The sequence below is a fragment of the Takifugu rubripes genome, chromosome 14, assembly GCF_901000725.2.
Source record: "Takifugu rubripes chromosome 14, fTakRub1.2, whole genome shotgun sequence".
Lineage (NCBI taxonomy): Eukaryota > Metazoa > Chordata > Actinopteri > Tetraodontiformes > Tetraodontidae > Takifugu > Takifugu rubripes.
In genome coordinates, this window is record NC_042298.1 from 6,857,670 (window position 1) to 6,869,272 (window position 11,603).

Genomic DNA, 11,603 nt, shown 5'->3' on the forward strand with positions numbered 1-11,603 from the left:
CTTCACGTGTCTTCCTCCAGTGGCTTCCCTCCTCTATTTTACCTCTCTACTGCCCTGTGCTGCAGCCTGCAGTTGTTGTGCGAGTGAGCGATGCCAGGGAGGGTGTGGAGACCCACAGATGGTCAGGGTGGTTCCCGCTCAGCGAGAACTGGGACAGGTCCCACTTTCAGATTAGCGGGCCTCACTCGTGAGCACCACCCACAGGTTTCTGGGCAGACCTGAACCTTACGCGGAGGTTCTGTTTTGTTACATAGCAACACTCGCCCATAACACATTGTTTTCACGAGCCCTTGAAAACAGGCGTGTCACCTCCGGTGCTCCCCACTCTTGCATCCCTAGAACTTTCCCAACGCTGCCAGAGATGCCCTAATTGTTCCTGTAAATATACATTTACATCGCTCTACTGTTTACATGCAGTCTGGTGCGTCTGGGCATGCCGGGATTCATCAACAACGCAGTCCCTCGCCAGTTCCCTGCCTCCCTTTCCTGCAGCAGCAAAACAAAAGAAATGCTCACGCTACCGACAAGAAAACAACAAACACGTCGACCAAAGGGACTCTTAGCTACCAGCTTCTAAGAACTATGCTTTAATGGGAGGGGCAGAGATGCCGCCTGTTGCGCTCCTGAGTTATATTATCCATTCTATTGTTCGCTCTGATTCTTTTGTTGTGGAATTTTAGTGTAGCTTACTCAAAATGTATTAACGGGATCACATTTGCTCGCTGGGAAGCAGCAGAACTCCTCCAGGACTCTGACCAATACCCAGCACGCTCCAGGGACCTCAGATGGAACATCGCACCGCGAACAAAGCCGCATTAAGCCGCAGGAGCGTCATTGTCGGGTTAATACTACAGTTTGATGAGACGCATCAAAGCGGGTCAGTTGGCGTCCCACGGTTCACAAATGGCCGTGACAGAACAGACAGAGGTTTAATGGTGCCACAGTGAGCGGAGCAGCATCGTGTTGGTTTAAACCACAGTGTGTCATCACTGATTCTGTCATCTCTCATTCTTTGCAATGATTTGCTGATGTCTTCTACACACACACACACACACACACACACACACACACACACACACACACACACACACACACACACACAGAGGCAGCCCAATGAATTAATTACAATCACAGCCAGTGTGTCTGTGTGTATGGGTTTTTAATAGGAAGTGACAGCGGCTGCGGCGATGTACTCATCACTCCAGGCTTCCTGCCTTTCCCCACCGCCTCTCCTGACACCCCCCAATCACTCACTTCAGCTTGACATTTCTATCTTTGTATGGTGGTCACCTGTCATTCTTTGAGCTGCCTGTTAGCTCGTCACTTGTACTGACACGAGAGCATGTGCACGACGCCACCAAACAGTCTCTTCATAAAATGCCGTCACCTCTAGACAGCATTCAACCATCGTAAGGTTAAACGTCTGCTAGCACACTTCTCTTCGTTACACCCCCCCTGCTGCAGAATACATTTAAAGGAATGCTTTATTTATGAGTTTGGGTTTGTGTGCACGAACGTGCTGGGTTCTCAAATCCAACATCCAGTAGGATTAAATGACTAAAATTCAAATATGTCATATCGCACCTCATTCATTATATAACAGGAGTAACAGCCCTCCGTTATCTCCTCCTCTCTCACGCTCCTCTCCTCTCGCTCTCTCCTCACCTCCCCTCAGCCTCCACCTTCTGTTCGCCACCTGTATGGGGAACAGATTCTCTCATCTCTCCGCATGACTCTTCAATCTGTTCTATGGCATTTTGTTGCGTTTTCTAGGACACGTCTTCATGTTTTTCCGTCTATTTTGTCTCGCCGGCTCGGCTCTCAGTGACTGACATGCTTTGATGTCACCTAAGGTCAAATTTAAAAGGTTAAAGGTCTGACATTTGAACGCAGTGCCGGCGGGGTGTGTGTTTGCGTACACGTGACCGACACACACGCATACGCGAGTAGAAAAACACATGAAATGATTTCGACATGCGGTCCGTGATTATGTGTAAGCATCTGTGCATGTTCCTGTTTCTGTGACCTCAAAAATGTGACAACCCCGAAACAACAAGCCATTTGTTCGACGTAGGAGGTTGAGGAGCGCTGTGCAGGCGGCCCTTTATTGATGAGAGTTTAATCTGGAGAGATCCACTTTAGACACGACCATTGAATCTCTTTAACAATAATCTTTTACAAAGTTTCCGTGCAGTTGCAGGGGAAGGACGAGTCCCCCAACACCAGCTTCTCTGCATGGACATTAAACTCTTAAAAAGTGTAAAAGTAGACTAGGAACCAAAGCCTTTAGTCAAAATATCAGTCCAGGAGCCCTTCGCAGCAGGTATAAGCTTGTTTTTTGAGAGAACAGCCTCAGGTTTGAGGTTCAGATTGCAGGTTGGACCGTCCTTGCTCCTCTGTGTGTGTTTAATAATTTTCCTGTTTTTCATTTTATTCATTCATGAGCAGCCTTTTGATTCACTCCTTTGCTCTACTTCCTGGTTCGAAATGAGGCCAGCAGGCCGAGATGGTCAGAAACAAAGGCTTCTCTTTATTTTACGCCGCTGTTTCATGTGCAGTGACGGTTTTAAATTGAGAGTGTAGCAGCTGGAAGGAGGGAGAATGAACAGCAGCGTCAGCAGGTTAATGGAGAGGTCACTAACACACCCGCAAACACACGTGCAGGTTCTGGTGAGGTGGCAACGGCGGCTTGATGGCTTCTTCTCTAAACATACAGCAGATGACAATTCCATTAGTCTCGTCAGTCGTCTCTTTCGCCCCCTTTTTTCTCAGTCCTTTTATAGATGAAAGGCTCCCACTTTTTCTGCCAATGGCCCGCAGTCATCTGAATTAAACATTGATTTTATCCAAAGTTTAGTCGCTGTGTCCGTGACGACTGGCTGCCTCCTCGGAAACCATGCGCACGTCTCATCGCAGAGGAGCGCTGCAAGAAGAGAGGATGAAGGGATGAAGATGAGAGACAGCGGAGAGAATCCGGACCGGAGCGGAGACGATATTAAAACGCAAGGAGGGAGACAGACGGGACGCAGGGAGAGGAGGGGAACACAGGGGGGATGAGAAGAAAGAACAGGGGATTTGGCGAGCAGCAATTAAGAGAAGAAAAAGAACAGGAAGAAAGACTCAGTGGTGGATGAGACGGGACTCGTGCAGAATTGAAAGGGGAAAGAGTTTTTTTTCTTTTTTTTGAAGTGCGGTGTTCAATTCTCTCTTTACTTTCACTCATTGTCCAACACCTGCCACAGCTCATCTCTGTTAAAGTCCCGCTCTCTCTCTTCCTCTCAGCATCACCATCCCAACATCACCGCTAATCAAGCAGGCACACAAGTCCACATCCTTGTCCCTCTGAAATATTAACAGCATCTTCAGAAACGTGGCTGTAAAAGGAAAGAGGAATTGTGCTTTGATGTGCACAATTAAGCAAAGGCATTGATCCCATATCAGCAATATTAGCAATACCGTAGCAGACAGCTAAACTGAGCTAATCACAACTTTTCCCTACAATCACAAGTCATTCATAAGCTGTTTATTACAATGTAATTACCGTGGACAGCAGGTAGCTACAGGTAAGTAAATGGGGGGGGGGGGGGGGGGGGGGGGGTGGCAGTAGCTCAGTATGTAAGGGAGGAGATTGGGCCAAGGCCCGGTGCAGACAAAACACCCCCACGGCACTGCCGAGGTACTCTTGAACAAGGTACCAACCCCCTAAATATGGACCCCTGCAGTAGGCTGGCGAATGGTTCAGGGGTGTAACCTGCCTTCGCCCACATGTATCTGGGATGGGTCCAGCACCCTCCCCATGACCCTGAAAGGGAAAAAGCGGTCAAGAGAAATAAAGATATCGGAAGATAAATGTGCATCTGCTTTAATCTGTCTAAATATTATTGCAATAATTGTCTATACATTCCCCTAAAGAATAATATCTTGGATTTGATAAGTGTGTCCCTGCATTAAACATCCATATTCATGAGTACGTTATTGTAGAGAGAGCCAAATAAATAAAAGATCCTGACAAGCAAACTAACAAACGGCTCAGTTGACCTGTAGCTATGAATTCTCCGACTCCAGCGCCATCCCTCCCCCGCCCTGCTGGCCAACACTTCCCTCGATTCCTCTTATGTTTCTCTCCCCTCTCGCACCATCCCTGGTTTGTTGTCGAGCACCCGGAGGAGAAGGGAAGATGAAAAGGAGCTGGTCTCCAGAGAGCAACAGCGTTAAACAAGGGAGGCCCTGTTCTCTCACCCCTGCAGCAGCGCACCATCTGTGGGACGAGGCTTCTTCAGAGGGGGGGTGACATGATCCAGATCCTCTGGTTCACGCTCCTTCCTCACACACATTTACACAAAGAAACAGAGACTCACGCTCGCATCACAGAGGACACAATCCCGGGTGAGAACTCAGGATAAAACTTCCAGTCTGGTGTTCACAGGGAGAGGTAAAATCATGGTGAAGCCCAAAATGGATTCAGCACTGAAATCAGAGGACGCTGGTTTTCATAGAATCTGCAAATAGCTCCCTCATCTCACTTTAGTCCCTCCAGGTTTGCTCTCTGAGGATTTCTGGCAGCTAATGATGGAGTTTCCTCACCCCTACGGCCCCAGGCTGGCACAGCCTTGGATCTCAGAGTGCACTACTGCCCTGGGAATGCCTCACCATTTGGGTTGACTTTTCGCTCTTTCTATCTCCGACTCCAGGCCTCTCTTTTCCCTTCATGGCACTTCCGTTTTCTTTTTCTTTTTTTTCTTTTTTTAAAATAAAACCTGCGATAGGTATGAATAATTAAAGCAGCGCTCCCTCTCCCCCCTGTCATGTCTGTGTCTGCCACCCTGTCTCCCGCCCTCTCCAGCGTGTCTCTCACTCAGGCTGAAGTGTTATAACAGAAGTGAACCATTTAGAAGAGAGAAGAGGCCGCAGATCAAGGAGAGTGGAGTCCGATTTGGAACCTGCCCTGTTACGTAAGCCGTCACTCAGTGTTTGATTGGAGGAGGTAGTGAAGAGGAGGGAAGGGACCAAAAGGTGAGACAGGAAGTGTGAAACTGGGATAACAATAACAATAATCACTTTGAATAAGTGATTCTCCCAATCCCACCGTTTGGTTCTGGGGACATTCTTAGGTACTAAGAACATTCCCCAACATTCCCAGGAACTTTTGTCAGTGGTCTGAGTTTCAGCTGCACCTTAATGTTATTAAAATCAGCTTGATGATGATTGGGAGGGCGGTACGGCAGTGGGACCCACTGAGACTGTGGTGGTCCTCCACCTCCACCAGCTTGTCAGCTATTCTTCCACAGACTTGGTAGCTTTGAATCTCCAACTCAAAAGACGTCTCAAGAAAATATGTTGAAAAGATCCTGGGCCTTGTCCACTTCTGGCAGCTCTTCTTTTGCTACAATTTCCAAAAGGGCCAAAACACAAATGAAGGGAAGCTCATAGAAATGAGATAACGAGTGTTTGGCCAATCAGTGTTGAAACTATATAAGGGAGAGCTGAACCCTTTAAGAAAAGTAATTTCTATCTTTTTTCCCATGAACAACTATCTGCACATCCCATAATGGCCAGTCTGGGAGGACCCTTCCTGTTGGGATGGGTCTGAATCTCCGGCTCTACACATTTGCAGCATTTAGCTGCCCGTTGTTCGATGGTCACGCTGATCACTACGTGTGAATCCAGAATTCATCATATCTGTAAATGATTTGCTGAATCTCTCCTAAATTTGTCCAAAGAGAACAGAGCATGAAATAAACCCTGGAGGAGGAAACACAGACTACATGAACAGTAATTCAACAGGAAACCAGCTGGAATAAGCTAGACATTACTTAAAATCTCTCAAAACCTTAATGAATGTTGTCCACTGTAACTGTAGATATAGATATAAATAAAGAACAAAAGAGCAGAGCTTCAGCTCAATAAAACTGGGACTATCCAACCTCTACATCCAACGATACTGTTGCTAATTTGCCATCCAGCCATCATGCATATGTTTACATGAGCGGTGGCAAAACTGCTTTGATTATGTGGAGTCCAGGAGCACACACAGTTTTACAGCTGCAGCTCCAGGCTAGTCAATTACTCTTGACTCACTTCTGGGCTCTGTGTAGCATTTGTGCTAAAATAGGTAGTTTGTGTTGATCTATTCAAGTTGATCTGTTAGTCATTGCATTAGAGAATACCAACGCTTCCTCCAGGCTAATCGTCTTCACCTTTATAGCACTTGGGAGAAAGCAGAGCATTTGTGTGCAACACATTCGCAGCTAATTTGCTGATGCCCTGCTAACCTTTCTTTCCTGCTCCAACCACAAATGCTCTTCTGACTACTTGGGAAACTCTTCAGCAACATGACCCGTTCAAACCTCACTAACTTACTCACGCTGGCTGTCTGCAGCACCAATTGCTGGCAATAAATTACTGACATTTTGAACGCTGCTAAAGTCTTGCATAATGGCCCGACTAAAAAGATCAGATTGTGTAACGTCTTCCTGCCTTTCCTTCAACGCGATGATTCACGTTATTCAAATGGAGGGTTTTGTTCAAGGATGATTTTTGTGAAAACCTCAGGAGGGAATAATAAGGCATCGTTAATGTGTTATTAACTTGGCTATAAACCAATAAGACAACAACATGAATTACAGATTAGAGCTCTTTTGTGAGGCAGACCTGGCCAGGTGAACAACTAGCACTGAGAATAGCAGTGGTTTATGTTTGATAAGAGCCTTTTATTCCCCCACAGAAATGAGAGCAGACATTTGAAGAGAGTTCTGAATGTGGTTCCAGGAACGGGGGGGTGGAACCATCGAAGAAAGAGCCCTGCCAAGCTCTAATAATGCCATCATCTATGTAGAACATTTACTTAACTCTGTGCCTCCCCGCGGTTTTATCATTAAACACCAGTTTAACCTTCACCTTTCTGTGCGAAAATCACCTCGTCCTCTTGTCGATTCCTCTCCCTCCATCCCTCTTCTTTGCTCTTTCCGTCTGTCTTCCCTCAGGTGCCGGATTACCATAATGGCTCCTTGTGATGATGATGTTCTAAGCAGCAGTATGGAAATGCAACATATCACAGTCCACATTATGAGAGCTGAATGCATTACGTGCCATTTATTTGAGAGCGGCGCGTTCATTATGAGTTAAACAGCTCCGTGGAAACAGAAAGCAAGCGAGATGTGAACTTTATGTCATGCAAACTACTTTGGAGGTATTCTGTGGCACTGCATGCAAAAGGCAGTTGGGTTTATTAGATTTAGAGGGATAGATGGGGTAGGGCTGTGTGCAGGAGCAGGGGCTTCATCCATCTAACAGAGATTGATGTACATGTTGCAATAATAGCACAGCAAAAATAAGCTTTTATTTGTTTTCTTCATTAAACAGCAATAAAACAACAATGCTAGTCTGTCAGGCAGATGGACACTTCAGCCATGTTCCATTAGAAGCACTTGTTTTTCCGATAAGCAACATTTTGAGATCGGTTAAACCAGCCAACCCAACGTTGAAGAGTGGACGCTGGTCATGGAAAACAACCAGGAGGCATCAGGAGCAGCTTCTCCAGCATCTTATTACAGCACCTCTACAGTTTTCTTTTTTAAAAAGTAAAATAATTCCACCTGTATATTTTTCTCCTTCACATCTTTGTCCACCACTAATAGAAATAGACTGAATAATTGTGCATCTTTTCCCCTCATCACGGCTCCACGGACACAACAGATCTGTGGACAGTGATTGGTGAAGATAAAACACTTTTTACACACATTTTTGTGCAGTTTTGAAGAGAAACTTTCTGTAAAAGTTGAGCTGAATCCATGCTGGCCCCGTGTCTGAGGTGTGCTTTGTTTAAATTCTCACAGAGTCCAGCAACACGGCACCTTTCCACAAGATTGTGTGGAGGTGTGGGAGTGTTCGATTGTGCCAGAACAAAATGTCAAGGAGAAGTAATGTGAGCCTTCTGCAGAGGAGCCGGGCACACAGGGTCAATGTAGCGCTTTCAGGTGCTTTGTGCTTGGGTTTCCAGTAGTCCACAGTTTAGAAGACTCTTCACGCCTTATTGTCATATTTGAGCACCGCTGACATTGTTCATGTTTTTGTGACACATGCTGCCTTTCATCTAAATTTTAAATGAAGAAGCAGTCATGACTTTGGGGGCTGATATTTTCTTCAGGTGCGTCCCTGACTGACTGACTCCTGCAGGTTTCTCTTGCCTCTGGCCTGCTGACGCTGAGCTAGTGCAGCCTCTGAAACCCTCGCAAGACTCATGGGTCCTACTTTTAATTGCAACATTTGTTATACAGTTTTCTCCCCTTTTTCTCACATATCAAGAGTACAGATGCAGATGGGATTCTATAAATTCTCTCCCTAATAAATCTTTCAGATACCGACAATAATTTAGCTCGATTCCCGCAGCAACCACCGCAGTTCCTCTTTCGAAGAACACAAATTTCTTCTCCGCCTCTCAATGTTTCATTTCAGTTCTTTGGTCTGTGTGTTGCGTCAGGTGTGTGTGAGTCCGACTTCAGGATGAGTCATTGTGTTTGCCCTGCATGGGGACATCTCCTGCCCTCATAAATATAGCAAACCTTAAAGTGCAGAAAAATGTTCATTTTTGAGATTGACCAGGAGAGGGAAGGGGAAAGATATGTATGCATATGAATATTTCAGCATTTATATAAGCAGAGTGACACTGCGGGTATGGCGCGGCCTCCTTCAGGAGAAAATAGAGATAATATTGGGGCGCACAGTTTTGATAAATGTATGTGTGCAGCGTGTTTTTGAGCAGATGAGGAAAAGTTTTTAAATGCCAAGAAGGAGTTGAATGTTCATACAAGACATAGAAATGATGCGTGCTTTTGTGAAATAAAGGCAGGGGGGATGGCAGGGAGAAGAAAGGGGAGTGTATCCGTGGGCATGGCTTCAGGGCATCACGCTGTGAGTGCCACAGAGAGCAATGCTGACGAGTAGGAGAGCATCCTGTCACCTATCAATCCTCTCTTCAGGTTCTATTTACTTTGCTGCCCCCGCCACCCTGCCTGTTTACACAAATTGCTTCTTCTTCCCCAACCCACCTGTTTTTTGCTCTGCGCTGCTGTATGTTGTTGCAGCAACAACTCAAAAGGGGACGATGAGACCTCTAAACTCCACATCTCCTTTTGTCTTTAGGCTGTCAGGGTTACTGCTGTCAGTTTTCATTTACGGTACGATAACTGCACAATTTATACCATCAATAAAGCTGTGCTTGCTGCCTTATGCGCCATTTCTTTTTCTTTTTTTTTAAAGTATCTGTGCCACTCTCTCTCTGCCTTTGCAGTGATCTCTGCATCCCTGGCAGAATAGACGGAAATAAAATGTTACATCAACCCTCAGTGATTCACGCCAACTGCGTCCTCTCAAACGTCCACGCAACGACATTTCTGTATAGAACTATATGTCTTTATTCTCCATCCACTCCTGTTGGTCACAAGGAAAAGATCAAGCCGGTCAGTGGCAGGGCCGACACGGGCGCGACGCTCCCTTGCGGTGAAACTGACATTGGCATCCTTATCTAACAGTGTTTCCTGAGTGTGGGAGGGAAGCGCAGCGTCAGGAGGAAACACGTGCATCCTCCAAATAGGCTGGGAGTCGAGCCCTGTGAATGAGCCACAATCTGACACCCGTCTAATATCAGAACCAACCAGGGAGGACTTGGCAGGCTGAGCTGTGTGATAACGGTTTCTTAGATGCTGAAAGGCCTTTTAAACCTCTATTTGTTGCTTTTTGTGGTCCTGAAAGTTGAAATGAACTGACTCACAAGTCCATAAAGACTCTAATTTAACATTAGCGGAACTGAGGACAGTCAAATTGACACACAGAAATCAGAATTCTGATTAGTGTTCGGTGATCCCAGCAGAGAATAAGTGGCAGGGTTTTTAATTCATCTGCAGGTCTTCTTCAAACGCTGGCTGAATTGCTCCAGTTTTATACGACAGCGATGAGCCAGTACTCAACCTGAAAAATATGACGTAAAGCAACGATAAAAGCCATCAGTCCAAGAGAACGACGTTTAAGGTCCTAACCTTCAGAGAGAAAGAGAAAGCTTTCTTTAAATGGCAAATGACGGCTATTATTGCCATTTTATCTCCTAACCACTTCCTAGAACCACCTCTATGGTCTGTGTGAGTCTGAATCTATGCTGAATATCTTCATCTCCATTCACCAGCATCCCCTGGTTGTAGCAGCTGGTTGCTGGTGTCTGCTGGTCCCAGTTTGTGGGACTGAGGAGCGACAGATGGAGGAATCCCAGTCTCATCGCCCACTGCTGCTTCAGCTTTCATCCCTCAGGAGAACTCAAATCTCCCACAACACAGAGGTGTTTTCAAATTAAATACCGTCTAATGAACTGGAAAACCTGCCCCCACCAAGCCTGTTTGTGTGTGTATTTATGGAACGCATCTTGTGGAAGTGGAGGAGAAAATGAAAGAAAAGCTGGGAGAGATTAAAAGCGAGATATTTGCTTTGCAATCTTGTGCTTGTGCGGCCGGCGTGTGGCGTCATGAAGCGGGTGTTTGTTAATTGTATATCTCTGCAGCTCTAATTGCTTTAATTCCCTGTAATTTATCAGTAATTGCAGTGAGGAGCCGAGCAGCTTCGTTCTGAAGGCAAAAGAACTTTTCACTACAGAGGGCATAAATATAGATGAGAGAGGGTGAGGAAACAGAAAAAGGGAAGAACAGAAAGGGGGAATTAAATTTAGATTTGGTATTTTAGGAATTGCCTGAGCTAAAAAGTACACTATATGGCAGGATCTTATTTATTATTTATGTATTCTGATGCGATGGAAAATGAGAGATTACGGGTGAAAGTGGAGCGGTCCCTGAAGACGCAGCAGCGGCGCTGCAAATAAATCCCCACAACTTAGAGGGGAAATCATTTTCAGTGCTGAGACACTTGAAGATTTGTCCAGAAGGCTGCTCTGTTGTTCAGGAGACATTTTAGTGCATCCTGGGCTTCACACGCTCGTGTGTGTGATGGCTTTCCACGGTTTTCAGGGATCCAAGGCTGTTTTTCTGTCTGTGCACATGTTGCAGCGGTTTCCAGGGAGATTCCTGTCCCACCGGGTCACTAGTGAACAGGAGGGACAGGAGAGCCCCTCCCACTCGTCAGGGTAATCCTCCTTCTCCTTTCTCCCTCGCCTCATCACGGCCCCCTCATTAATTCCAAATTAAGACAGCAGACCCCCCACCCACACACCTACAAACCCACCCACACACACACAACTTCTGTGAAATATGTACACAGAAGTTGTGTGTGTGTGTGTGTGTGTGTGTGTGTGTGTGTGTGTGTGTGTGTGTGTGTGTGGCATAATGATGGTTTCTCTGTTCCTCTCCTAAAAACGCATGAAAGCGAACCTATATGTAATTTCCAACCGGTCTGCAGTGACCTGCAGTGCCCCCCCTCCCCGTTTCCTTCCCTTCAATCTGCTCCTTTACCCCTCCACTACATACACACACACACACGCATACAATTGCACCACCATAAATGGCCCCAGCTCCCTCATAACAAGCTGGAATCTCATAGATCTCCATCAATTTGTGTCACACCAGGGATTCCCCGAACAAAGACGCTTCGCCACATCACCCACAACA

The 11,603-nt window shown here is 46.1% G+C and overlaps 1 long non-coding RNA gene across 1 annotated transcript; it reads right to left on the bottom strand.

Annotated features, from left to right (window-relative positions):
• Window positions 1-2,581: 2,581 nt before the first annotated feature.
• On the bottom strand, window positions 2,582-3,330 carry LOC115252480 (uncharacterized). The gene is made up of 3 exons (XR_003890895.1): window positions 3,214-3,330; window positions 2,799-2,923; window positions 2,582-2,704 (listed from the first exon to the last, which is right to left on the bottom strand). It is a non-coding gene; the product is annotated as an uncharacterized lncRNA (long non-coding RNA).
• Window positions 3,331-11,603: the final 8,273 nt, after the last annotated feature.